Source organism: Cervus canadensis, chromosome X (genome assembly GCF_019320065.1).
Source record: "Cervus canadensis isolate Bull #8, Minnesota chromosome X, ASM1932006v1, whole genome shotgun sequence".
NCBI lineage: Eukaryota > Metazoa > Chordata > Mammalia > Artiodactyla > Cervidae > Cervus > Cervus canadensis.
In genome coordinates this window covers 15,310,740-15,316,473 of record NC_057419.1, presented here as the reverse complement: position 1 = coordinate 15,316,473, position 5,734 = coordinate 15,310,740, and the positions used below count along the sequence as shown (strand labels likewise).

The window sequence follows — 5,734 nt, the reverse complement described above, 5'->3', positions numbered from 1 at the left end:
AAAGCAAACAAGGGAACACAGGGACTTAAATCAAGATTAAACATTCAGCTGTTGTTCCCTTCCAGTGAACCAAAGAGCAGCCAGTTGAATTTGAAAGAAAGTGAAGAAGATAAATAACACATGTAGTACTCAACAGTTCTATTTGCAGAGCTTACTCATGTGTCTAGACATGATCAGACATTTTATACACACACACACATACTTCAGATACGTACTCATGTGTGTTGTCTACCTGTCTGTTTCATATACTGATTTATTCATACCAACACACGTTTCCTAGCCTTTGAAATGGGTGAACACCACCACTAAGCAAGTGAAGAAATCAGTTGAGGCAGCCCTCCTGCATGATGACTCTGCCGCTGCTGCTGCTGCTAAGCCACTTCAGTCGTGTCCGACTCTGTGCAACCCCATAGACGGCAGCCACCAGGCTCTGCCGTTCCTGGGATTCTCCAGGCAAGAACACTGGAGTGGGTTGCCATTTCCTTCTCCAATGCATGAAAGTGAAAAGTGAAAGTGAAGTCACTCAGTCGTGTCTGACTCAGTGACCCCATGGACTGCAGCCTACCAGGCTCCTCTGTCCATGGGATGTTCCAGGCAAGAGCACTGGAGTGAGGTGCCATTGCCTTCTCCCATGATGACTCTAGCCCCTGCCTACTCCAAGTGTGGTCCCTATATCAGTAGCACCAGCACCACCTGGGAGCTTGTTAGAGATGCAGAGTCTCAGACTCCACCCCAGATCTCGTGAATCAATACCAAGATTTTAACCAGATTCTCTGGTGGTCTGTATGTACAAATTCAAGTCTGAGAAGGACTGCCCTAGATCCACGCTATCCAGTACAAGCGGCGATGAGCCACTTGTCTATTCAACTGACATGTGATTAGTGAGACTGAGAAATTGCCTCATTATAATTATTAAAATGTAAATCTAAAATATAATACTTTATTCCACTACTGGAATACTTCTAAATATGTTGGGAACAACTCTGATATATGAATCTAAATACAGGTCAAGTATTTCTGGAAGAAGCACAAGCTGGAATCAAGATTGCTGGGAGAAATATCAATAACCTCAGATATGCAGACAACACCACCCTTATGGCAGATAGTGAAGAGAAACTAAAAAGCGTCTTGATGAAAGTGAAGGAGGAGAGTGAAAAAGTTGGCTTAAAGCTCAACATTCAGAAAACTAAGATTATGGCATCTGGTCCCATCACTTCATGGCAAATAGATGGGGAAACAGTGGAAACAGTGTCAGACTTTATTTTTTGGGCTCCAAAATCACTGCAGATGGTGACTGCAGCCATGAAATTAAAAGATGCTTACTCCTTGGAAGGAAAGTTATGACCAACCTGGATAGCATATTAAAAAGCAGAGACATTACTTTGCCAACAAAGGTCCATCTGGCCAAGGCTATGGTTTTTCCAGTGGTCATGTATGGATGTGAGAGTTGGACTGTGAAGAAAGCTGAGTGCCGAAGAATTGATGCTTTTGAACTGTGGTGTTGGAGAAGACTCTTGAGAGTCCCTTGGACTGCAAGGAGATCCGACCAGTCCATCCTAAAGGAGATCAGTCCTGGGTGTTCATTGGAAGGACTGATGCTGAAGCTGAAACTCCAGTACTTTGGCCACCTCATGTGAAGAGTTGACTCATTGGAAAAGACCCTGATGCTGGGAAGGATTGGGGGCAGGAGGAGAAGGGGATGACAGAAGATGAGATGGCTGGATGGTATGACCGACTCGGTGGACATGGGTTTGGGTAGACTCCGAGAGTTGGTGATGGACGGGGAGGCCTGGTGTGCTGCAATTCATGGGGTCGCAAAGAGTCGGACACGACTGAGCAATTGAACTGAACTGATTTCCGATGATAACCTAGTATCTGAATTGAGAAAGTGCTCTAACTGTAAAATACATACCAGATTTCAAAGACCTAGCATGAAAAAAAATGTATGCAACATGGGTCACTGATCATTGTCTAGAATGATTCGAGGTTAAAATACAATTTCAGATATGTTGAGTTAAAAAGTTCACATGCTTCTCTTTTACTTTTAAAAATATGACTACTAGAAAATAATGTCTCAGGTATTATTTCTACTGGACAGTACTGTTTTAGATCCATGGGTCTCAAACTCTAAAATTACTGGTGCCTGGGTTTCAATCCCAGGGATTCTGGTGAAATTGGTCTGGGGCGAACCTGGGCATTAGAATTTTTAAATGCTCCCCAGTGATTCTATTGAGCTGCCAAGATTGAGAACCACCACCCCAAGTTAATACAGATTCATTAATCCTAACTGACAAATAATGACCTCCTAAGGACCTTACGTCTTTTAAGAGCTTCCATCATTCCTCAACTCAAAGGTGGAACTGGAGAAGTACTGTACTGCCTATTTCTTACCTGGAGGCAAAAGCGTCCCCATGGGTGTTATCAGGGCCAGCGGCTAGATGAGATTATTCTACCTCAACTCCAAGCAGAATCAGACAGACCAAAAGATATGAAAATCAAGGTCCTCTCGGTTATCTCCAGAAATCTGTCCCCAGCAATTTCAGCAATTCATTTCTACATCCAATGCACTGGGTCTCCAACTTCTCTGTACTTAGAATAATTCCTTGCATAGTTTGTTTAAAAGCAGAATTGCTGGGCCTGAGTGAGTCCCAGAACTCTGTGGTAGGGTTACAAACCACCCAGGATTGCTCAGACTGTCCCATTTGGGTTTCTAGCACCACATCCTGGGAGCAGCTCAGCTCTGGGCCAACCAGCCCAAGAGGACATCCTACCTCGATGTAGTGTGTGTGTAACAAGTGGTCCAGGTGACCACTGTGGACACCAAGTGTGCAGTTTGAGAACCATGCTGAGAAACATGGGTTGTTGAATATTTTCTAGTGACATCCTTTCTGGATTAACCAACTGCACTAAAAAGCAGCCATTGAAATGACACAAATAGTTCAGCAAATAACTACTGGAGAAAAGCTCTCACCTAATGAAATTTATCAGTAAGTTATGTAAAACTGTATGCAAGAGCAGCTACCAAAGAGGTCACCCTGGGTAACTTTAAAGGGAATGATTTCAATGTCAAGAATTCAGCAGCTAGGAGCTGGGGAGGCCAAGTCAGTGTATGGCATGAAGGCATGTCAACCTGAAGTTTGATCACTGCTTCTGTCATTTGCTAGCTGTGTGACTTTGGTGAAGTTCCTTGATGTCTCTGTGCCTGACTGTTTTCTTCTGGGATGATGAAATGAGTCATTCATACCAACACTGAAACTTAGACATGAGAGTAAAAAACAATGCATGTGGCAGACATATTCCAGTTGAGGGACATCCTACAACATACCTGACCAGTCCTCCAAGGTCTTGATAAGCAAGGACAGCACGACCAACTGTCACTGCCAAGGGAAGCTCCAGGGGACAGGATGATCTACTGTCATGTGGCATCCTGGATGGCACTCTGGAACAGAAAAAGGACATGAGATAAAAACTAACAAACTTCCGGGATGTCCCTGGAGTTTCAGTGGTTAAGACTTCGCCTTCCAACGCAGGAGGGTGGGTTCAATCCCTGGTTGGGGAACTAAGATCCCACATGCCTCGATGTGCAGCCGAAAGATTTAAATAAATAAACAAAAGGAATATGAAGAGAAAAGCTTTATTTAAAAACAAACAAAATTCAAATCAAGAATGAACGTTAATATTAATGTATCAAAATTGGTTTACTTCTTGTGACAAATGCACTATACTCATGGGAGACAAGAATAGGACAAACTGAGTGTGGCCTTAAGGGAACTCTGTATGTCTTTAAGACTTTTCAGTCAATCTAAAACAACTCTAATTTTAAAGGTTTATTATCAAAAAAATGCCTAGCATGGGAGCACACAGGTCAGAATTACACAGTTAAAACCATAGTCACTATTATTGTGGATGATGTGTGTGTGTGTGCACGCACGTGTACACTTAGTTGCTCAGCAGTGTCCGACTTGTTTGTGACCCCATGGACTGTAGCCCGCCAGACTCCTCTGTCCATGAGATTCTCCAGGCAAGAATACTGGAGTGGGTTGCCATTTCCTCCTCCAGGGGATCTTCCCCACCCAGGGATCGAACCCACGTCTCCTGCATTGGCAGGCAGGTTCTTTACCACTGAGCCACCTGGGAAGCCCTATTATGGATGATACCAAAGAAAAAACCAGCATCTTGATACAACATTTTCAAGAGAAACTAGAAGCTGGAAACCTCGGAGATGGGTTGAGAGAAGATGAGAGTGAATATGCAGAAGCCAAAAGATGGTTTTTGTCGTCTACAGCCAGACCCAGGCCTGTAGCTCCTGTCACATGACCCTGCTTCTTTTCTCCCTGATATTGCTCAGAGGCTACAATTACTTTCTCCACTCAAATGTTCCCAGTTCTGAGCCCAAACTCCTGTACCCCTCTGCCTGTGCACACACATGCCAGCTAGAGGGTCAGCATCAAATAGTGGAGGAAAACCACTATGGACTAGCCAGAGGTGCCTCAGATGGTAAAGAATCTGTCTGTAGTGCAGGAGACCCAGGTTCGACCCCTGGGAAAAGAAGATCCCCTGGAGAAGGAAAAGGCAACCCATTCCAGTATTGTTGCCTGAGAAATCCCATGGACAGAGGAGCCTGGCAGGCTACAGTCCATGGGGTTGGACATGGCTAAGCAACTAATACTTTCACTTCACAGAACCAGAACCCTTTACAGCCATGTTATCTCCTCCAAGCCTCCTTGCAGCTCCTCTACCTCTCAAAAAATAAAAGCACACAAGCCAATAAATGCAAACACCACCACTCCACTGACCAAGTAACCTCGCTTGGTGGGGGCGGGGAAGGCCTCATCCTTGGGGTCTGGTTATATTTGCAAATACAGGTGATAGAGCTTAAACGAATACTTTAATATTTACCTGGACTATACTGTATCTTGTGTTTCCGATTTCATTTAAGCTTCAGGAAAAAAAAAAAAAAAGCTGTCAGATAAGCAGGGCAGATGTTTTTACCTCTATTTGAGTGATGTAAAAAGTTTTCCAGAGAAAGGCAGGAAGGAAGGGAGGGAGGGAAGAAAGAAATTTCAGGAGACAAGCGGATTCATACAGTTAATTTGTGGGTCCCTGTATTAAGCTACTGGGGCTGCCCTTATATCACGGGCTAGGGGGCTTAAACAAGAGAAATTGGTTTCCTCACAGTTCTGGAGTCTGCAAGTCTCAAAGCAAGGGGCCGTTGGGGTAGGTTTCTGGTACAAGCTCTCTTCTTGGCAGCAGATGGCCGCTTTTGCTGCGTCCTCTCTGGTGGAGAAGGAAGGGGCTGGGTTTCTTCGTCCTCTTCTTCCAAGAACACCAGGGCTAGTGAATTAGCGCCTCTCTCAGCTGGCCTCACTTAACTTTAATTACCTTCTCAAAAAAAAAAAAAGAAAAGAAAAAACCCTTCTCCAAAGGCAGTCACAGCTGAGGCTAGGACGTCACCATTGAATTCGGCCGGGGTTGGGGAGGTAGGGGGCAGGTGTGTAGGTGTGTTAGTTGCTCAGTCATGTCTGACTCTTTGCGCCCCCGTGGACTGTAGCCCGCCAGACTCCTCTGTCCCTGGGATTCCTTGGCAAGAATACTGGAGTGGGTTGCCACGCCCTTCTCCAGGGGATCGTCCTTACCCAGGGATCAAACACAGGTCTCCAGCACTGCCGGCAGATTTTTTACCATCTGAGCCACCAGGGAAGCCTGGAGGGTAGGGAATGGCACCCCCCGAAAC

General features: G+C 45.1%; 1 long non-coding RNA gene across 1 annotated transcript; it reads right to left on the bottom strand.

Moving 5' to 3' along the window:
- Nucleotides 1–3,319: 3,319 nt before the first annotated feature.
- LOC122434480 lies at nt 3,320–5,372 on the bottom strand. The gene is made up of 3 exons (XR_006267379.1): nt 5,177–5,372; nt 4,900–4,939; nt 3,320–3,439 (listed from the first exon to the last, which is right to left on the bottom strand). It is a non-coding gene; the product is annotated as an uncharacterized LOC122434480 (long non-coding RNA).
- Nucleotides 5,373–5,734: the final 362 nt, after the last annotated feature.